Source organism: Talpa occidentalis, unplaced genomic scaffold, assembly GCF_014898055.3.
Source record: "Talpa occidentalis isolate TD23 unplaced genomic scaffold, MPIMG_talOcc4v2.1 talOcc4.13, whole genome shotgun sequence".
NCBI classification, from domain to species: Eukaryota; Metazoa; Chordata; class Mammalia; order Eulipotyphla; family Talpidae; genus Talpa; species Talpa occidentalis.
In genome coordinates, this window is record NW_023601322.1 from 99,185,412 (window position 1) to 99,208,524 (window position 23,113).

The 23,113-nt window shown below is 45.8% G+C and overlaps 2 long non-coding RNA genes across 2 annotated transcripts in view; one reads left to right on the forward strand and one right to left on the reverse strand.

Moving 5' to 3' along the window:
• Nucleotides 1-349: 349 nt before the first annotated feature.
• LOC119242772 (uncharacterized) lies at nt 350-5,063 on the reverse strand. The gene is made up of 4 exons (XR_005124572.2): nt 4,980-5,063; nt 3,544-4,019; nt 2,613-2,835; nt 350-614 (listed from the first exon to the last, which is right to left on the reverse strand). It is a non-coding gene; the product is annotated as an uncharacterized LOC119242772 (long non-coding RNA).
• A 150-nt stretch (nt 5,064-5,213) lies between these two features.
• The window catches only part of LOC129145661 (uncharacterized), a 202,300-nt gene continuing 184,400 nt past the window's right edge, over nt 5,214-23,113 (forward strand). Inside the window, exon 1 of the long non-coding RNA XR_008551573.1 lies at nt 5,214-5,288. This is a non-coding gene — a long non-coding RNA (uncharacterized LOC129145661). The remainder of the gene's footprint in view (nt 5,289-23,113) is intronic.

The following is a 23,113-nucleotide window of genomic DNA, read 5'->3' on the forward strand; positions in this document are numbered from 1 at the left end:
GGCCTGGTTACGCAGTCATGAAGAGCTACCTTTTCCAAACTAAGAAACAGTATTAGTAATTGTTAACTATGTTAACATTACCCTTAAGACTAAAAGAAAGAGGATACACGATAATGACATTTTATGATTTTCTTGAAACCAGTACACACGATACTGGGAACGCTGACGGTCTTTCTCCAGTCTATATGAGTTTATAAAATGAAAGAGGAAAAGGCATGGTAGCCACGGACTGACAAGTGGAACTGATGTGTGGGAATGTGAACACTATCGTGTATTGACCAGAAACACCTAGAGGAATGTTTGACTCTGCTCCCCTTGATCTTGTTACCTAATGCCTTTTACACTGAAATTCCCATATATATATAAAAAAGTTGTAATTGTAGCCAATTGTTTTTTCATTTTATTGAATGACCCAAAATCATGAGCAATGTTGCTAATATGAAGTATTTTGTCTGGTACATACCAATCAAATAGCTTTTCTTGCCTCTGAAAATACTTTATTGCGAACTTCATAAACTGTGACCCCTCTGGGGATATATGATCACATCATTACAATTCATTGAAGATGGCTCATTAGTCATATGCTCCCAAGGATTTGGCCACATTTCTTTTGCCTGTTAAGGTAGCAGTGAGTTAGTCTTGATTTTCTTTTTGCCATTCTAACTGGGTGGCGGTGATGGGAGTCTATTCCTCCTACTCTTAGGTGACCCACTTGAAAAATATCTCACATAGCCATGAAAGTTTCTCTTTAAAGCATTTGTCATTATATTTACATAACTACACACACACACAGACACACACACATCTTTTCATTGGCTTATTATGTTTAAGAATGCGTTCCTCACTGAGATTATAAAAAATAAGCACCATGAGAGGAGAAATCCTTTTGGCTTGTCAAATTGTATTTTCTGGTATTCCAACATAGGACCTGGCACTTATTGGGCACAGAAAATTCTTTTTTGGTGATTATACAATAAATACACTGAACTTTTCATCCTGGGTGTGTCCAGATTGTGTCAGTGAACAGAAATCACTGTGTATTGGTATAGGAAAAAAATTAACTCAGAGCATTGGAAGAGCTGTGGAGGAAAGTTCTGAAGATTATTAGTCAGCAAATTTGAAAGTGCAGGAAAGAGCCACTATCAAGGCTCACAGTTACATGGTTATTCTCCAGAGATGGCTGGAGCCACTGGAAGCTTCTGCTGATGATCTCAGCTGCCTTGCAGCAGGTGATTCCTGGGAGAAGCACTGGAAGCAGGGGGAGCAGCCAACAATGATCTCATCTGCCTGCCAACAGCTGCTGCTGAGAAAAATAGCTGCTTCTCTTGGAAACCTTTGTGAACGCCTCCCAAGCAGACGCTAATCCTGAATGACACTGGGAAGGCATTCTGGGATGTGTGATTGCACTGTGTAGATAGAGGTGAGGGTAATGCTGATAACAGGCAGTAAGGCACAGCAAGTCATGAGGAGGGAGCACCTTATTAGAGTAAGAGTGAGCCAGACTATAAGCTCTATGGTGGGAGGAAGTTTCATTTTTTAAACTGGCTTGTCCTGAGAATCTGGGTGCTTGGGCTGAGAAAGAGACTCACACTCCCTCTTCACCATGTAAAGATGTTTCTGGGAGGTGGTTCCCCAACATCTATCCCACCCACACATCCCAACAGGACCATGTAACTAGCTCATCCCATTTACTGTGGACAGAAGTGATACCTATCTGTTTTGCGCTAAGGTGCTTAAGTACCCGACACTCAATTTCCCATGGACCCTTTCTTTTTGCCTCTGTTCTGGCTGAGGGTTGAGCATCAGGCAGGGGATGCTGACATCCTAGACCTGGTGGGGACACAAAGGGGAGAGTCTGGAACTGCGTCACCACTTGCATGAAGGCTGATCCGGAATGCACTTTGCGTACAACCCTATGGCGTCAAACCAGTGAAATTCCGGAGTTGCTTTATACAACAGTGGGTCAATAGGAAGTGCTTAAGAAATGCTTGATGACTCAATGAGTAAAACAGAAAGGCTTGTTAGGCTCTTTGCAAAGTTCGCTGTGGTCGGTACTCGAAGAAAGCACCACCCATGCCAGAGGACTCCACGGGAGGGGAGCATGCTCTGTGTCCGTCCCGTTGATGACAGCCTGGACATGGCCCCAATGTTGTTCAAGATATGAGAAGCTAGTCTGGCAACTCATTATAAAGGTCCTCCCATTGTTAGAACTTAAAACTCTTTCTAACACAGCTTTCTATTAAAAAAAAAAAAGTAGTATGAAAAAGTAACAGAAGGTGGTTAGTGGTGTCACCATGAGCATAAGTAGCTTCCCTGATTAGAACCCAGGTGTCCTGCTAGCAGTTTTCTTAGTTTGGCAATTCCTCCCTGACAAACTGAGAGTGACCTGGGGTCCCAGAGCCTGCAAAACCCTAGAACTTCATCCCAAGCTTGTGGCAGGATCAGGCGTTGGAAATTAGTTTGATCGTTATTCCCTAACATATCATCAAATCCATCTAGGAAATCACTTTCATCCTAGCAGCAGAGATAAAATGATAGTGCACAATCACAGACACTGTATTAAGTGCTTTCCCACCCCACCAGCCCACTAATTCCACACAGATAGACAATACCTTTGCATTACTATTGTCCCAACTTCACTGAGGTGGCAATTGATGCTCAGGAGATTCAGAAACATTCCTAAGGCCATGCAGATGTTTCACACCGTCTTAGATCTGCAAAATCATTTCTGTGTTTGTTGGTCATTTGCCAGATATGCTCACAACAACAGAAGGAGGCAGTCATACACCTCTGGGCCAAGGTTGTGTCTGCTTGTTATTTTGTTTATTCATCGGTCTGTGAAAGAATGAGTTATACGGCAAGCCAGCCGCTGGGTTTCAAATTTTTTCATTTCATATGCATGTCTCCACTTATACATACACTATTGATCATAGAATTGATCTTTTCTCATTGCTTCTAAAGCCAGAAACTATTTCATTAAGCTGCTGTCACTGATTTAAGGAGTGAAAAGTATAATCCGCTACCTTCTCGTTTCACCCACACCTTAAAGCTAGAAGTTGAAAGAGCTTTCTTAAGGAATTTCTTTTGTAACGGTATGCTTCAGTTCCCAACCTTTGCATATTACTCATGTTAAGTTTGCACGAAATAACCTAAAAACCAAATAAAGTGAGTGTCTTCAGTTTGGGATAAGCCAACCAATTCTCTGCCCACATGTTGCAACCACTACTTGAGCTGCAGCAAAGATGAGTGCTATGATTTATTCCTCTTGTTGTCACAGCTTATTGTGCACCCAGGATTTCCACTCACTAGGCCAGGGAGTTATAGCCGAGAAAACTACTCTTTGAAACTACCCTGCGAGGTAGATGTTATTATCCCTATTTTACAGGTGAGTAAGTAGAGGTTAGGAGAACTTTAAAAGTACCTAGCTAGGGCTGGTGGTGACAGAGAGCAGATGTGAACCCCACTGTACACCCTTGCTTTCGTTACGCCTTGTGGCCTAACTCATTTATAAAGACACAAGGAAATACAGTGCAAATTGCTTACCTAGAATCAATGAGAAGGGCTCAGCCATGTGATCGAGTAGTTCCAGGATAATCTCGTGTGCTCCCAAACATGTGCTCAGGGTTCCTCCTTGTGTGTTTTCTCCTCCATGGAAGGACTAGTCTGCTATCCAGGTCCTAAGCAGCTGATAACACGTGGGCAAGATGTTTTGGATGCGGTGGTAAAAGATACCAGCTGGGCAAATGCTTCTCTTATGAAGCCTTCCCAGAGTTCTTCCATGCAGGTGGGCCTGAGGTGAGCCTTTAACAGAGGGAGTACTGGTCTGCATGTATTGAAAAGAAGAAGCAGGGGGTCTGTGAACTGGCATAGTGGACGGAGGGAAGAGCTCACAGAATTCACATCCATTCCAAGGTTCACAGGAGACTTTTGGGAAAGCACGACGTCCATCCTAAAGAGGAAGAGTACTGACCCTGCCTGCTTGATTGCTTCTGCTCTGTAAGGAACAGGAGAACAAATCTCTGCAATAGATACAAAGTTGGATACAATGAAATTAGAGGCTTGATTTTAAAATTCAACTGTAACCGAATGCCCTCTTGGGGGGCTGCTTTACTTTTTACATAGTTGCCAAACAACCACCCTCTCTTGTCCTAAGCTATTGCCCACTAGCTCCCAGCCAAGGAGTCTAGTAAAGCAGCTAATACACCGCCTGTGGCACAGGGAGGTCCCAGACCCGGAAACCCTACCAATCCTGCCATCTGGGCGTCCCCCTCAGACATTCTGACTTAACTGGCCTGGGCACTGGGAATTTAAAAACCTCCCCAACTATTTTTAATGGGGATCCTAGATTGAGAGTGTATGAGCAAGAGGGCAGGCCTGGGGGCCTGGGGCTCCACTTTTAAAATCCTGGGAATTCGCCAAGTAGGACACTCACCCCGCCAGGCCCCCATCAGTGTCTCTTCTCCAACCCCTCCCTCCACTGCCAAGGCTGTGGAATGAGGACGCCAAGCAGGCCCTCAACAAGGCTGCTCTGGGACACGGGGCTTTCTGAGACGGCTAAGCTGGGCAAAAATTCCTTCTCTGGCTGGGCGGGCTGGGAAACAGATTCCAGACGGTGGCCGGTGCTTTACAGGGGAAACAGGGTCCTGAGGAAAACCTTAAATTGGAACTGAAGCGCGTGAGGATCAAAGCGCATCAGCAGGCCAGGGGAGGGGGAACGCAGCGCAGCGAAGGAAGCTGCCTCGCAGCGGGTGAGGCACAGCTTTTTTTTTTTTTTTTTTTTTTTCCTGCTTGCAGAGCTGGAGGAGCGCTGCTTCCCCAGGACGACTCTCAGGAAGGGTGTTTGACCCCACAGGGTGGCTGGGGTCCCCCCCATATTGGAAAGCGGGGTTCCAGGAAACCCTTGCCGGGCTGACCCGCCACGCAGCGCTGAGGCAGTGAGCTTGTCTTCACAGAGGAGCTGAGGGCCCCACATCACCTACCAGGTCACCCCATTTGCAGGAACCGCCCCCCACGAGGGAGGCTGCGCGAGGCCGCGGCCCTGAGGGCGCTTCGGGCAGGACGAGGCGGCGTGGCTCCAGCATCTGCGGCTGCGCGAGCCCACGCGCCCCACCCACGTGACCGACCCATGTGACAGACTCGGCGCACACCCCTGACGTCACACACGTGACGGACCCGGCTGACTGGAGACGCGCGAGGCCTGCCAACCCGCGAGACTGACTGGACAGGACACGGGTGTGCCGAGGCTGTGTCGCCAGAGGGCCGCAGGGACGTCGCCACGCCTGCCGCAGGTGGGGCTGGGGGCTCGGGCCGCGGCTGGAGGCGGGAGTGGGTGGTGAGGCCCGGAGGCGAGGCGGGCGGGGCCTCAACCTGCCGAGGGGTCTGGCCCTGGGGAGGCTCTTTGGCCTCGGTGAGGGCCCCACAACCCCCCCCACCACCGAGTGCGCTGGGGTTTCTCCGGTGCTTGCCTCCTCCTGAGGCCCAGCCTCCTGCGTGCGACCTTGGTCTCGGAAGGCGCAGCTCCCGTGGGAGGCCACCGGGTACCGCCGCCCCGCTGAGGAGAAGCGCGGGCCTTGGGTGGAGAGGTCAGGCTGGGGCGACTCGCTGGCCGCCTCCCCTCCCCCACGTCTCGCTTGTGCTGGGTGGGGGGACGGGGAAGGATGAATTCCCCCCACCCTCCCCCGGGCCTTCAGTGGGTGGGCTCCCTTGAGGAAGGCAGGGCAGGCTCGGGCGCGAAGGCCAGGCTTCGTGGGTCCCCTGAGCTCGGGTCGTCCGCCCTGGCGTGGGTGGACAGTGCACCCTCGTGCCCTGGACTCACTGGGTTTGCACGCGCGCCAGTGCCGGACTCAGCGGGCCTACGGCCTGGTCGGACGTGTCCACAGTGAGGGGCGGTGACCCCATGCGGCTCACCCTGAGCCAGCCCACGCCGGCCGCGGGCTCCTCAGGCCTGGGGGGCTCCTGGTCAGCGCCCGGGGACCGCAGAGGCCACAGCGTGCAAAGGGCATAGCAGGGCAGAGTCTGGCTCCTCTTCGGACCCTGTGCTTTCCTGCCATTCTGCAGAGCAGCCTCCAGGGGTGCTGAGCAAGCTGGCCAGAGAGGACTTGGGGTGCTGAGCTGTGGAGTGCGCAAGCACAGGAAGCCATGAGTGGCCGTAGGGTGCGACCAGATCTCCAAGGTTCACTCTGCCGCCGCGGCAGCTCTGGGAGCTGGCTGGACATGTGGTTCTGGGGCCCAACCTAGACCCGCTGTCCCAGAAGCGTGGAGGGGTGGGCTCTGCAGTCAAGCTTGCCGTGTGGACCAGGCCTTGAGCTTCTGTGTGAGAGGGAGGCCTGCCGATGCTGTGCCCTCTGCCTGTGCAGCTGCCTGAGCAGGAGCTGGCCTCTTTGCAGGGCCTCCATGGCCTGGGCAGGACTTGACAGAGGGCAGGAAACTAGGCGTTGGTGATAGGAAGCAGGAGAGGCTGGCGTGGCCCCAGACAGCGGCCCCCTTGTCTGGATGGGACGGGTCCTCCTGTTGTCCCGCACTTCTTAGGGCCTGACTCACATCCCCTGCAGGTGGGGTCAGAGCCCTTCATGGGCCTGTGTGGTCCCCCAGGTGCAGGACCACAGAGGATGCTAAGCCCCTGGGAGGTACAGCAGGACTGAGGGCTGAGGAAGGAGGAGAAGTTGGAGAAACTCCAGGGATGGGGAACCCAGGTGTCATTGCTGTGGTTTGTGGTACCTTTTGGAAACACTGGCAATGGAAAGCCGTTAGCTTTCATTTATTTGTCTTTCAGTGTTGGGGAAAGCTCTATTCACTTTCATGGCTCTGGACCTCAGAGAATAAGCTTTTGACTAGAATGATTATGGACACTGAGTGTTGGGTGTGTGTTTTTGAGGGGAGGGTGAGTCATAGAAGAGAATCTATTGTGAAAGGAGAGAATTGAAAGATCTATGAAAAGTCCTTTCCCCTCAAAAAACAAATGGGATGATATGTGGGCAAATAGTGAAAAATTGTGGGCCAAGTTCATGAACTCTATCCTAAATCATCTTTAAAAAAAAAAAAAACTATCAATATTTACCTTACTAAAATGTAAAACTTAGGTCTTCTCCCCCACGGCCTCCTACTCCTTTAAACCTTTACCCTTTCTTTCTCCCTCTTGACCTCAGAAATCTCACTGCAATTATTAGTGACCACTAGTTTATACTTATTTTGCTTTGCCAGATCCTCCACTTTACTCATATAAGTGAACTCACCCAATATTTGTCTTTGTCATTCTGACTTGCTGCTTTGCTGCACACAGCCCCTTCGGGCTCCTTCCACTGTGCTGTAAATGATGGCGTTTTGTCTTTCCTGTGGCTGAATACTGATCCCTAGGGTGGATATCCCTCATCCTCGTCCAGTCCTCCATCAGTGGGGTCTCAAGTGGCATCCATGTCCTAGCTATTTTACGTACTGCTGCAGTAAATGTTGTAGAGAAGATGGTTCGTATTCTTTGGACACCCAAAAGCGGGATTGCTGGATTACATGTTACTTCCATTTTAAGTGTCTAAAAAGTAGGTCCAGACCTCTTTCCATCATGCCTCAGCAGTTTATCTCACCACCAGCAGTACATTCGGGCTTCTCTTTCTCTGAATCCTTTCTAATTCCCTGTCTTGATCGAAACTTAGGAACTGATGTTCCACAGTAGAAAGGGAACCATTGTGGAATGGGGGCAAGGGCTGGCGAAGGGTGGTCGGATGACCTGGATAGTCGGACTGGGAGCAAAGGCTTCTGAAGTCAGAGATAACCAGAGGGGTACTTGTCTCCAGGAAGCAACGCCATCAGCTTGTATTTTACAGTGTTGACTCTCATAGAATTATTAGGAATAGACAATGCTTTCATTACATAAACATGGTGAATGACAAACACTTATTAAATTTATGTATGTCCTGAATCTGTCCTAATATAGGAATGAGGGAACTTATAATTACCAAGAACTTTGAACTACTTAGTAAATATAAATAGAAAATCAGGAGCAAGGAAAAAATGTCTGCACAAATGATTGTTATTATGGCTTCTTGGATTCAGTTTAAGACTTTTCTCAGAGTTGCCAAACTTCCAAAGTAGAAAGAGGAGAAATGTGTAAGGGGAGAAGCATTTAGTTCCTCAGGAGAAATGTCTCTCGGCCTTAAATCATGTGGGAGTTTTTATGAATGGAGCTCTTGGTCATAGCACTACCCACATCAGCATGGGGCAGTGATTGTGGTAATGGATTTCAAAGATTATTTCTTAGGGGTGCTTCTGAGAAGTTGAGGACCAAGCAATAAAACAGGTACCATTAGAGGCAATAAGGTTGGAGTGTGCTGCTTCTTTCTAGGTTATGAGATCCGGGGACGTGAGTTAAGTTCCTGGAGTATGAATGGCAGGCATGTCCAGTAGCTCTCCTGTAGCCGATCATTCTCTCCGATTTTGGAGACAAGCCATTATGGAATGGAGAGAGATTATTTTGGTCTGGAAGGATTTTGAAGCAGATGATTTGTATTCATTTTTGGCACAGAAAAACCTCCCTTTAGGATTGTGGTGAAGACCTGATTCTGAGTATCACACTGTGGGGACATGCTTACGCCATCCTCTGCTTTCCAGGTCCCTGCTCTGCAGGGTGGTATGATCTCAGTGACCAGTTGATTTTGAGAAATCTTGGCACTGACAGTGATTTATGGCATTTGGACCTTTTTCGTGCTGAAGATCAAGGCATCCCCCTGGTTTCTAAAGGGAGTGTAAAGTATAACTAAAGACACCCCTGCAGAGGAGAGATCTGTGTGTGGAGGAAATGAGACAGGTAGGAAGTTCCTGTACGTGGTCAACACACAATAAGTGCTGATACCATCTTCCATCTCAATAAAGTACTAGCAACCAGACAACATTTGTGTTGTCCTCAGATCTGATTGCCGCGGTAACACTACAGGACAGCTTTATCAAACACGCCAGTGGGACCGTATTTTCACCTTCCCTTCTCTGTGGTTGTGGTTCTGTTCCGAGGTGGGGAGGGAAGAAAAGTGAACTTGGTGGTTGGAAAAGTTTCGTGGAAAAGGTAGATAGATGTAGGTAGGAACACACCTGTAGGAAGTATAGTTGGGTTACATAGAGAACACAGGCGGAGAGATGTGTCATGGGACACTTTCTGTCACCCTTTGTGGGTGAAAGAAGATACTGAACTAAAACCCAACATACTGTTTTCAGGAAGTGCGCCGGGGATGCATGAACCGCCAATCTGTGGTGTAAAGTGAAGGGTGGACAGGATGATGGCAACACTTACTGAATCAGAAAATTATGGTGTGTTTCACATTTATTCATTAGACTGAAAGTGATTGCTGTTTTTAGATCCCAGTTCTATAATAGTTCCCCTTTCTCTATACCACACTGTTAAAATGGGTTTATCTTTAATTCTTTGGTTAACATTCATTGTCAACTAATCCAAAATCCCTTCAGTCTTACACATGGAGGGAATGCTTCGAAAGTACAAAGAGAAGAAATTAAAATGTAATTGCTATAAAAGGTAAAATGCCTGTTGTTTTGTCCCTTACTTTTGAAAGCAGAAATATCCTAAAAACAATTTTCTTCTTATCTTTGAATAGCAAATAGAATTCCTTGATATTTAAATTTAAATTGTTTAGGGAATAAATATAATATGAAATCTAGATTATCAGTCACATGGCAACAAAGGTATAATTTTCCTGAAAAATTACATTTTTACCAAGCATATTTTCATGCAAAGCATCTTATTTTTTCCTGAAAGTCATGCTTCTCATAGCAACTAGTAATTTCATTTCAGTATTTTAATCAGTATTTTTCTTTTTTCATTGTCTGCTGATAGTGGTGGGAACCTCAAGCCTGTTGAGCCATGTAGATCTTGAAATCAGTGTTTTTCACAGCAGGGACATCATTTTAATAGGGAATTAAAGTGTTAATTCCATCTATCAGTACTAAAGAAGTATTTCACTATGTGACATCATAACCAATTCAAAGTTTCTTTCTTCCCTATCCAATTGGATCTATCAGGAAAAAAACCTAAAACAATTTTCAGACACTGAAAGTTTTTTCATGGGTTTCTTTTCCTTTTTTTGGTTTAAAAAACTTTGCAAATAATGAATAAATACTAAGACCTGCTAAGTTAATATTTTTGAAAGTGTTAGGGGGAATAATATCCAAATAGGTGTAAAGAAAACATTACAGAAATAAAGGAAAAATGGAAGAAATCTCTTACAAGCCCTGCACTTTTAGAAACACTGACAGTTGAGAAAAAGAAAATCTGGCAAAGTACAAATAGATAAATGCCTTAAAAAAAAGTGGTTGTCCAGACTTGATACCTTAAATAACCCTCCTGACTAAAACAAATATAAAATGCTGAATAAACTTTTTAAAAAAGTTGTCATAAAAATGAATAGTTTAGAAAAAAATTAAGGGAGAGACGAGGACTCCTACTCAGATAAGACTACTATGAATATACTCATGTTTTTTATTGCATTTTTTTTATGTCTGTTGAAAATACTCTAGAAACAGTGTGGGAGTAAGAAGTCTGACTTAAAGCTTTTTGTGTGTCTAGAATTTCCATACTTCTCAAAATCTGAATTTGGTAAAATTATGAATGCCATGGCCCCAGAGATCTGTATTTAATGGATTACCATAACCTGATCATTTTTAAAGTCCCCCAGTCAGGGTTGGGGAACCTGCTGTAGAGAAACATTTTTTTTGTTTCCGTTGAAAAATTAACTTCTCTTTCAGAACTCTCTCTACCTGCCCTGCTTACCTTTTGTCTTGGCGTGCATATCCATCCTAGCATTGTATCTGTTGAAACTCTGCAGGTGACCCTCCCCTCCCCCCCATCATTCCAGTCCCACCACCATCTAGGCTCTTAAACCATATCCCAGAGTGCTTCCCAGACGTTTCATTGGTTGTCTTGTCTTAAAATCCTCATGTGATTGACTGCCTTATCCCAGCCTCTCCATGCCGCCGTTGGCTGCCTAATCTCAGTCTCCCTGTTAGTCGCTGGTCTTAGCAGACATGCAGAGGAAACCCTGCTGCCATCTTTCACATTGCCTCCGCCTCCATCTTCCTTTTCCTCTCTGCAGGTTCTTGTCTGTCTGGTCAGCTAAAATAGCGTTCTCCAGCCTTCCCCTTCTCTTGAGTCTGTTGGCCTAGCCCAGGCTCCCACTCCCAGCGTGGTGATTATTTCCAGCAGACATGTGACCCTCTGACCCCCACAGTCCTGTCCTTGCCTCCACGTGCATGGCTTTGTGCCATTGCTTCCTGTTGTGTTGGCGTGGCTACGTTCCACACAGTTAGCCTGAGCCTTCCACTAAAGGCGCCACATACTGTTTGCTGTTTTTGTTTTCCATGGCACTTGCCTTTAATTGAATTCATTCAGTGTTTCCCAAAGTTGATGTTTTTCACTGATGACATGAGATAAATTTTGGTGATATATGAATCAACTTCAAAACTATTTCGTGATATATTTTAATTAAATGGAACCTAGAACAATACATATGCAGTTCAAATCCACTACTTGCCAAGTTTTTATTGCTTAGGCAAAGACTCAATTTCAATGCTTTTAAAAGTATGAATTTAAAGAAAATATTAAATATGTACTATGGAAAAATTGTGACGGTAGATACATAGATAGCTGATGTCCACAAAGGAAGATTTATGCTATTTTCTTCTGATGGAATATATTGGGGCAGAGTCTACCCATTCCACGAAAGCCTAATTTAACTGCAAGATTCCCCATAAAGTCAGCCATGAGGAATCTGCCAGAGAGTTGTAGGAGGATAAAGAGAGAAACAAAAACTGTTTGTTTTGACTAAGAATGCTGGTAAAGCAGTACTCAGGGTTTTATATATGGGATAGGTGGGAGCTGCAGACATGGGCTGCTCTTTTGCATGATAAAGGAAAAAAGAAAGTGAAGGTCAAGACTAAATGAAATGCCCCAGGTGAACCAGCAGTCTGTCCAGCCAGCCAGCCCAGGGGCTCCCTCCTGAGGCAGTCCAAGAAGGAAACACCAACACAGTCACCCTGCCCTCTGTCCTCCCTTAAAATCACTACTTACTCTTCTGCCAATGGCATGCCACTCCCTGATGGAGACCAGGGAGCAAGAGCAATGGAGTTAGGTAGTGATGGAGACCAGGACTGATGGAGACCTGGGGGCAGGAGTCATGGACACGAGAGGGCAGGAGCCATGGGCACCAGGGAGCAGGGCTGATGAAGGCCAGGGAGCCAGAAGGAAGGAGAACTGGGATTAGGAAGGATGGAGACCAGGAGTAATGGAAGTCAGGGAGCAGGAGTGCTGGAGACCAGGAGTCATGGTGACCAGGGAGCAGGAGTGGTGGGGATCTAGGATGAGGAAGACCTGGGAGCAGGAGAGTCTGGGGTGAGATGGGTGGGAGGGAGGCACACCGACGTGCCCTGAACTGTTGTAGCTTGTCTGCATCTTTCCTTACACCTGAAAAACCGGTCTTGGAGCACTTTGGGGAAGAAGCCCAAAGTGGCAATTAATGTCATTATTGGTACTTGTCCACCTTTCTATAAAGAGGCTTTTCCCATGGTTGAAGCATGGGATTGTTTTCTGTCCTCTCACCCTCTAGGATCCCTGCTCTCTCACGTCCCAAGAAGGTACCCGACTGTGTGCTAGTTGGTAATCACGGTGCCTTTGAAACAGGAACCAAGTTTTGACAATTTTCAGTGCTTTCACTAGTTCTCAAGTGAGGGTGTGGGGTGGAACCTGAAGTAGAGGTGAGTGTCAGTTTTGCAGTCAATTCTGTGGTGGTGAGTCCTGCTCCCTTTCCTCTTCAGGGACGCATCAGCTCAGGGCGGGTGATGGTGCCCTGGTTTCTGTTCATCTTTCAAGAACTCATTTCCACTCAGGTACAAGTGTGCCTCTGCATTTAAAGTTTTACTTTATGGCCTCCCTGGTGGCACAGGGATTAAAGTCTTAGCACTATCAAGCTGTTGCCAGCCCCTTCAGCATGAGTTCGATCCCCAGCCAGGGAGCTGACCCACAGGGCACAGCAGACCTTCCTGTCTTGCCTGCTGTTCCCCTCAGCAGTGGATTTCAGTGGATCCTCCTGTTCTGCTCCCCACTCTGTCTCTGGTGAATCCTCTCACCCCTCATACCCCTCTGCCCTACACTGCAGTTCTTGTATGCATACATAAATAAATCTTTAAAAAAAATAAAGTTTGACTTTAGAGTTGGTTTAGTGGTTAGACTTAAACCAGCTGCTTACAGTGGCTGGGCCTTGAGGGAGACAGGGACTCGTTTCCTCAGCTCCTAGTTTGAAGACACCAGTGAGTGTTCTGAGGAGTCTAGAGCAGAAAAAAGTGAAAACATGTCCTGGAAGGTGACTGGGCTGGGTGCTTACAAAAGCAGGGACATTGAATAGTAGCCACGTATAGATGGGCTTCTAGAAAATCTGAACCTAGCCGGTTGATGTTTCAGGCAGAGGTCTGAAGATCTGACAGTTATCCCGCTGCCTGGGGAGAGCTGAGCTCCTGCGAAGCTCTCCCTGAGCTCTGTGCGCCGACCTGTTCTGCTTCACGGCTGTGGTATGGATGGTCTCTCATACACACTAGTGGGCATGGGGCTGGGAGAGAGATGGGAAGAGTTCTGAGAAGTCCTTTTTCTTCCCTTCTCATGGGCACCTTAGGATTTGACAAGGATTTCTGGGTGGCTACTCTGTGTGGGCATCTTTCTGACATGTTAGAATGACACTCTGAGATCATCATTGTCGCTGTTAAGGTTCTCCTGTGTTGTTAGTCCTGGCATCAGATCCTTTATGGTGGATGCTTGTCTTCAGGCACCCGGCCACGCAGGAGCCCTCAGCTGGATGGTTCACACACCCCTGTACACAGGCGCTTGCGGGTTGATGCTGAGATCCCACACGCAGTCCTGTCACATGACTCACAGGTTCATTTCCAGAATAACTACTGCTGTCTGGCGTCCTGGCAGAAAGGAAGAGTCCTGTCCCCCCTGAGTCCTCTCCCCTGTATCATTACCCGGGTTTTTCTTTGTTTTCTTTTTTTTAGTAATTTATTTATACTATGCTTATTGAGGTGGTACTGGCTTACAATGCTATATAGGTTCTCAGATTACTTTTTTTTTGCTATACCTGCCAGCCAGTGTCTAGTCACTGCCCACCCCATCCAGTCAGCCCCTCTACCTGTGCCCTGTCCTCTTTCTCCTCTGGCACCACATTCTGTTGTTTTCTTTCTTATGTCTCGCATTTACAAGGGAAAAAATTTAATGAAAAATGCCTTAGAAGAAAAATAGTATTGTCACAACTCCGGAATTATACTTCCTTTTGAGGTGGTCAGTACTTCCTTATTACAGAAACAGATTCATGTCACACTATCTTTATTCGCTTTATAAAAACAGTAGCAGTAACAGAGGGTACCATTTATTGGGCCACCATGGAAGCCTGGGAGGTTGGTGTTTTCTCAACAAATCCATAGTCAGGATCCTTGTTTTGCTGGTAATAAAATTGAAACTCAGAGAGGTTAAACATGCTCCCCAAGGTCACACAGCTAATATACTGACTTCTCATTACACAAATTATACACCATTCCTTACTCCTTATACTGTTAGGTTGTCAGACAAGTCACAATGCATTTTTGTTTCAAAAACAGAAAAAATACATCATGACTTTTCTGACAACCCAGTATATGGATTTTGCAAAAAGTACTCCAATTTTTCTCTTTTTAAAATTGAGGTAACATCGATTTACAATGTTGTTTGTGTTTTGACGGTATAGAATCTCCCTCTTCATGTGTCGTTACTACACCACATCCATCACCAAAGTACCCACAGTCCATTGTGTTCCCTACTTTGTGTTTGCCTCTCCCCCCCTCCCCTAGTAGCCTCAGTTCTTAGGTCAGATTTCTAGTTTATTAGTTTCTCTCTATGTGACCCTTTGTTTTGTTTCTCTGTACCCCATGTAGAAGTGACACCATCTGCTGTTTTTGATCTTCTGACGTATACTTTGCTTAGCATAATCCCCTCCAGTTCCATCCATGTTGTCAAAAATGGTGAAAATTTATCTTTTTTATAGCTGAGTAGTATTCCATCATATATACATACTACATCTTCCTGACTGCTTATTTTTTTGGGGGGGAGGGATACTTAGGTTGTTTCCATAGCTTGGCTATTGTAAATAGTGCTACAGTAAACATGGTAGTGCATATTTCCCTTTGGATTAGTGTTTTATAGTCTTTAGGTAGACACCTAGGAGTGAAACCGCTGAGTCATATGGCATATCCATTTTTAGTATTTTGAGAAACCTCCATTCTATTTTCCATAGGGGCTGTGCCAGTCTGCATTCCCACCCACAGCCTCAGAGGGTTCCTTTATCTCCAACCCCTTGCCAACATGTGCTTCTGGTCTTTTAGATATGGGCCATTCTTTTGGGTGTGAGGTAGTATCACATTGTGGTTTTGATTTGCATTTCCCCGATGATAAGTAATGATGAACATTTTTTCCCCCATGTGTCTATTGGCTCTCTGTGTGTCTTTGGGGAAGTCATATTTAGTTCTTTCATCCACTTTTTACTGGGATAAAAATAGACACACAGACCCATAGAATAGAATTGATACCCCAGAAATAAACCCACGCTTACATAGACACTTGGTCAATGACAAAGGAAACAAGAATATACAATGAAGAAAGGACAGAGTCAGAAAAACTGCTCAGGGAGAGGACAAGATCAGAGGGGAACCGGTGGGAAGCTTCAGACCCTGGGCTGGGAGCGAGGGCTTCCTCAGACTGTGCTGTGTGCATGGGGGTGAACATTGTGTCCCAGAGCTCACAAGAAACTTTTAGTATGGATGGGAATCATGTTCCAGAGCAGAAACAGCACTGGTCTCACCTGGGATTCATTCCCCTGGGGATGGACTCAAGGCCCTCTGTGGAGGTCTCTCTGCAGATTCTGAGTTCCTTTTCCCGAGTCAGGGCCTTCAGGTTGGCGTGTACAAAGTGTGGCCACTCTTAGGTAGGTCAACAATTCATTCATTCCAGCATTTTCTGTGAAAACAATAAGCCAGAATCTTTTAGTAAATCCTTCTCAAAGTGTTACAGCTGTGTAGGAGTCTCAATTTCTACATCATTGTGCAGTAGAGACAACGAATGCATGTATATTAATTGTGGCACCTATTCAGTTCATACATTTGTTTTAGAGATGAATCTGTTTTTCATATTATGATGAATGAAATGTAATTTGACCTCTTTAAAGCATTTTTTACTTATACACTAATTTGATTATTTCCAATTTTAATTTCCAGGGCCATGGCTTATATGAGGAATGTCCAGTGGGGCACAAATGCAGTATATTTGGCTTTATTATTGTTATTTATTGTTGAGACATGCTTCATTAAATAGTCCCTGTCTCATTACTGAAACAACTTAATATAGTTTTGCAAAACTAATGGTTTTCATCAGCATTCTTCATTGAATTGTGTCCACCTCAGAAACGGGGTTGGAATTCTGAATGTCTCTTACTAGGGTGGGGAAGCTTATCAGAAGGAAACAGATTTCAATCAACCATTAATGGTCACTATAAAGAGTTGCGTGAGGACTAGAAGGATGTACCATCCAGCTATCCTTTTGTTTAGGAGGTTAAATGTCTACAATGTTCTCAGCTACTGGCCCAGCTGTAAGGAAACACGGTGTTGGCCTGCAGTGGCTAGAATGGGTGTTTCTGTGCAGGGAGGAGAGATGAGGGAGGTACAGCAGCTGTGGGGGGTCGAGCTGAGCTGTGCTATCTCTGGTTCTCAGCTGCCTCATCAGAAAAATGAAAGATGGGATCCTTGTTTTCTCCGATTTTGCTTTGAGTTGTGCTGTCTTACATGGTTGTCCCATTACCTACTCTCCATCACTAAACATCTCTTGTATGTTAACAGAGGAATGGAGACATGTGGGGTGAACTCACCAAAAGCACTAAGAGAAAGTTTAGGATAATGCAGTGAGAACCCAGCTGGGAGGTAGAAGATGCGGGTTCCAGTGTTAGCTCTGTCAACAAGCTGCTTTGTGACCCTGGGCAAGATCGTCCTCAGCATATTCTGTGCTAAGATTGCCCTTCAAAGATGGATGGAGCATCAGAGGGAAGGAGGAGCGCACCCACCCACCTCAGGTCTGCACTCAGAGTGCCTGGGGAACTCGGATATAATGAGTTTGTGGCTTCTTCAGTGCCGGTCTGTGTTGGAAGAAACTTTATTTGGCTTTTTGCATTATAGGACTTTGTTGAGGATGGAGAGGTGGGGGATTAGCACATCCACCCCAGAAATCCTCTGCATTGGGACTAACCGAGTAAGCGCCAGACCCAGAGAGATCAGGGCTGAGTGGTGGACGATGAGGGCTGGGCTTTGGGCATGCAGCTCGGATGTTCCTTTAGTAGTGGGAATTTCGGTGGTTTCCGACTGTTTTCCCCTAAGCCTGTGCTTTGGAATGATGCTCTGGCATTTTGCAAAAAAGAAATAATCAGACTCACCACATCACCTTGGCTGTCATAAAGGTGGATGGTGCTCCAGGAGGAGTTTTAGGGCCTGACCCAGGGGGATTTACCCCGTGGCCCTGAGGATGGCAAGGAAGAGTAGTGCAGTGGTGGGGGATGAGGTCTGGTACATTTGTGGGTCTGGTTGTAAAGCCCCATAGAGGTTTTTGTTAGTCTACCCTTCTTGGGCCTGAACTGCCCTCTGCCCTGGAGAGAGCTCTCCTCCCTTCTTTGTAGTGTGGACAAGAGCAGAGGGCTGAGACCACCGGTATAGTCACTTCCAGTGACTCCCCAGTCTCCCTCGTCATCTGTGTCTCTCCTCCTGTATTTCTGTGTGTGTGTGTGTGTATACATACATATGTAATTATTTTTTATTGAGGTAACATTGGTTTACAACACCATGTATGATTTGGGGATACAGATTCATACCTCTTCAGATGTATGTTAGGATACCACACCTGCCACCAAAGCCCCAGTAATTAGTGGGGTATGTGGGGAAGCTGGAGGATACTTGCTTTAGAAGTGGTTTCGGGCCTCCCCTGGTGGCGCAGCAGTTGAGCACTGGGCTGCGAAGCTACCCGCAGCCTCTGCAGTGCCGGTTCAATCCCTGGCCGCCGGCGAGGGTTCCACAAGGCGCGCAGACCTCTCCTGCCGCCTGCTGCTCCCCTCAGCAGTGTGTTTCGTCAGGTCTGCCTGTTCTGCTCCCCGCTCTGGCTCTGGTGAATTCTCTCACCCTCCCACGCTTCTGACTGTACCCAGGGCTTGTATAAATAAATAAATAAATAAATAAATAAATAAATAAATAAATAAATCTTTTTTTTAAAAAACAACAAAGTGGCTTCTTGGAAATATAAGAGAGGGCACTGACAGTTTTTCCTAACCTGATTGTTTATTTTTTTCACTGGTGGTAGCAGATATTTATTAGAAATAATTTTTCTTATTAATTCTAATGTTTAATCTAGCCAAGACAAAACTTGTGTTTATAAATAATTGTATGTGATTTATCATGAAACCTTTTTTCCTCTATTTTCATTCTTGATGTAGGGCAAACACATGGATTCTTATCTGAGAGTTCCACATAAGCATTTGGGTCTTCTTCCAAAAGGTCTTGGGGAAAATGACTTACTCTAAGACATCCTCAAGCAGGTCGGGGTTATTCAGAGGTCTCCAGGGCACACTGAGATCTGTTTGTCTGCGGGCACTGAGCTAATGCATTGCTAAATGCCTTTGCCCTGGCTTCTCCTTTACCAAAGCCTGGGACTGTCATGCCTGGTTTTACGTCTGATCATGCTAGATTGCTCACCTACCTGTAGCAGAAACCCTGGGCATTCTGGTGCTGGTGGAAATACCTGCACCTTGAGGGGGAGGGGACATCAATGTGGTGCAGCCTAGTAAAGGAGCAGCTCCCTTCCTCCTCAGAGATGCTTTGCCTGTCTGTGAGTACACCTCAGGAACAAGTCTCTACTTTCCTTCTCCTGTGTATCAAACAATGGGAGTGGATTTGTGTCAGAGTTGGTCAAAAGAGGTGTTTGTGACCAGAAAAGAATGAAACAGAAGGGTATCTAGAAATGTAAAGACTAGAAATGAGAAAACTGAGTAAAAGAATGAAACTGGGATTTGTGATAGCAGAGCAGTCTGCCAGTTCAAGTACTAAATCTGTGGCTATTGCTTTTTGAGAACACTAAAAACACAAAGTGGCCTTGTATCGCGTCAGGGGAATGCACAGGAGAACCATAAAGTCAGGCACTGTTCCAGGGCCTGGGAATGGAGAGGGGAGCAAAGAAGGCCCAGCCCTGATTTGTTGCTGTCTGGAGCCAGGCTGATTGGCTGAGGTTCTGGTTCATCGTGTTGTCTTGGAAAATTGTTTAAAAGACTATGCCCAGTTTTATCACCTATAAAATCTGGTTAAAAATGGTGCTTCCTGTTGGGTGTGGTGTGGTGAAGTTGGTGCAGCCAGAAGAGGGAGAGTTGGAAGGAAGAAGTTTATTATACTGACAGGTCCCAGAGTGAGGTCCCCAGATACCAGCCAAGGCCCTTGGACAAGTGCCAGTGTTGGGGGAAAGGATGTCCTGAACAAACTCCACAAATAGGTTTAATGGCCCCCCACCCCCACCCCAGGCCAGAGATCCAAGATACCAAGGACGAGAAATCCCATCATGTCATCATCCCCAAAGGGAGGGTGCTAGGAACTGAAGGTGGAGTTAAGCAGCCAGGTTTTGTGTGTAACCGGACACGTGGGCCTTGGGGGTCCTTGGTTGTTTCACTGGCTTTCAGTGAGCTTTTGGGGTCTCAGCTCAGCGGAACTATAGGATACATTCACCAATTTCTCTCTTTCTCCCTAGTTGATTCCTTTCCTCATCTCCCCTTTTTGTAAATAAACCCTTTATTAACCTTTTTGTGTTTTATTGTGTATTATTATTTGTGTTTTGTATTAACCTTTTGCCTGCAGTTGAGTTTCATTGTGAGTCCCTTTTAAGCACAAGGCGAGGATCCACAGTCAGTGGGTCCATTTCAAATTGGGGTTGCCCTATAACACCAGGTCTTGGTACGATGCCAGAAGAGAGGATGGAGAGTCTAGGGTAGACCTACCTTCTGGTCCCCTGGGGAAGGCAAGACCGGCAGGGCAAACACTTAAGATGGGCCCATTTGAATCAGTCCCATGGCTTCTTGTTGCCTGGCACCTGGCCTTGGGGCAAGTGAGCCCTCACCCACCAAGCCAGTATTTCTCCTGCCCTCACTTGCCCCAAGGCTGGGTGGGTGGTTGACTCTGGGTGGGTTGGTTCATATATGAAGATGTTTACCTGGCCTTTTGTTATCTCTAAGACTTGACTTGGCCTGGAAGGGGCCTCTCTTCCGAGGGTCTGTGAAGGCACCAAAGCCCAGAGCATCAGAAATGCAGAAAATAAGAAAATACGTAAATGCAATCAGTCCTGTGCTCAATGGTTGCCAAATAGACACAAACAGATGCTAAGAAAACACAGAACACCTACCTTAGGGCGAGGTTTAACAGTCTGAGATGTGTGTGGTGTGCCCACCTACACTGGTCTTGTGTGCCCTTGTAAACTGTGGAGTCCAGGCCTGGCGAAGGAAGTTACACAGCTGTCTTGGCTGGAAGTAGACAGAACCCAGAGCAGGTAAGGCCTGGAGAGTGTGGGAAGCACCGGGGAGTTTCAAACAGTGTTCCATGGTGAATGGCATGTTGGGAATGAACTCAATAAATTAGCTTAAACAATGTGTATATGAGCGTGACTTTCAAGCTGCTAATTAATTCAATAAAATGTAGGTCAAACTTGTATAGAATGTCAAATGGACTAAAAGTTATTTACAAAATCTTAAGCATTTTCCTTGGTTTGGGTGGCATTTTGTTGATCTCCATTAAGAACAAAAGCAGTATATAAAAGGAAATGTGCTCATAAGAGATGTTTCTTTTACATAAAGATGAGCTAAGCTGATACATGTCTGAGACAGCACAGGTGGCACTGTGGGCGACATAACCTTTAGGATGCTGTGGGTGTGTGGCCAGGAGGGACAGGGTTTCTGTGTCTGCCGTCGTGCCTTTATGTGAGTTCACAGGTGGGAGTGTTGGGCGAGGATCTACACGACCGGGGTGTTGATCTGTCTTTGCCACTTTCTAGCTGTCACTTTCAGCCACTCCCAGCTGTACAAGGGAATGACCATGATTTCATTGTCTGTTGATTAACAGTGACTGAACGATGGTAGTGGGTTTCAGTAAGACGGTGTTTTGGAAGCATTTCCAGGGAGGTGCTTTTACTGTCCTCTCTTCCTTGTCCAGTTGTCATCTTTGTCCCACACATTCCTGGGTTTTGGTAGCTTTGCAAGAAGGGGGCTAGTTTACTCCTGCCACCAACGGGTCTCAGTTCTCAGGTCCTTTCACTGTGGATGGAAAGGGCGTGAGTTCAGGCTTTGCTTTCTCTCTGATTTTACTCCTCTAAGTTTGTTTTTTTCACTAAGATGAGGATAGTAACATCAGCCTCCTGGGTTGTCATATAAGTAACAGAAATTACACATGTAGAATATTTAGCTGAGTACCTGACATGTAATCAGTTAATAAATTATTGCTGTTATTAATCTCATTTCATGTACCCATAAAGTACATGCGCTTTGGGAATCAGATGCAAATGGACTTATGTCTCATTCATGGGTCAGTGACAAAAAAGCAGGAATTAAATGTTATTAAGACAGTATTGGTGGGCTTCCCCTGGTGGCGCAGCGTTTGAGTGCTGGACTGTGAAGCTGCCCGCAGCCTCTGCAGTGCCAGTTCGATCCCCGGCCACTGGCGAGGGTCCCACATGGCGCGCAGACCTCTCCTGCCAACCGCTGCTCCCCTCAGCAGTGTGCTTCGGTCCTCTGCCTGTTCTGCTCCCCGCTCTGGCTCTGGTGAATTCTCTCACCCTCCCGCGCTTCTGACTATACCCAGTGCTTGTATAAATAACTAAATAAATCTTAAAAAAAAAAAAAAAGACAGTATTGGTCAAAAGACTATTATGAAAAGACAAATGGATCCTCTGTATCTTTCAGCAAGGCTCTACCATGGCTCAGGCATTACTTTGAGGACATAAAATATTCTAATAAAAACCAATTGACTCTTTGTAATTAAAAAAAAAATTGAGTCCTAGTATTTCTTGATTAGTAATGAACATTTACTGTTAATTTGGCAACTTAAAGTAATGTTAATAACAATAAGGAAACTATTATTTAATGTGGGTGGAAATTACTTAACAAGAAATACTCTGTTGACTGTTAAGTTAGATAAATAACAAGCACCTACTGTTTACTGGGACCAGAGTAGGTGTCTCAGGAGATATAACTGATAAAGAACCAATTATTTACCACAAGAAAATGTAAAACAACTAGACCAACTGGCCTGGCACTTAGTAGGGGCTCAAAAATGTTGATGTCTCCTTTCTTAAGGAATTTTAAGTGGCATAGAGGACTAAGACAGAGGGGAAATAAAATTTAGTGCAACAATGGGTTAAAAAAAAAACAAACCCAAAACCATATCACTTCAGTGAAAGTTGTAGTAATCTCATTGGTAGGCTATCAAAGAAAACTGGGAGAGGCGGGACAGGACAGTTCCTGGGCCACAGAAGTGGAAGGTAATGCTTGGTGATCAGCACAGGCTGGAGGCCACACAGCTGGACACATGTCCCAGAGCATTGCAGATCATATCATGTTTCTATAAAAAGAAATTGCTGGATGCTCAGCTGACAGATCATCAACCATAAAAACATAGTTTAATGGGTTTCAATCATTGTTTAAACACAAAGTCACAGAGCCAAGTTTATGTACATTGTTAATCATTTGTTTTGAACCTGATATAAAAAAAAGTTACAGAAAGCATCAGAGGAGATGTTTTTCTTTTTTTTTTTTTAAAGATTTATTTATTTATTTATACAAGCACTGGGTACAGTCAGAAGCACGGGAGGGTGAGAGAATTCACCAGAGCCAGAGTGGGGAGAAGAACAGGCAGAAGGACCGAGGTACACTGCTGAGGGGAGCAGCGGGCGGCAGGAGAGGTCTGCGCGCCATGTGGGACCCTCCTCAGGTGGCCGGGGAGCAGCCAGGGATCGAACCGGTGCCGCAGAAGCTGCAGGCAGCTTCGC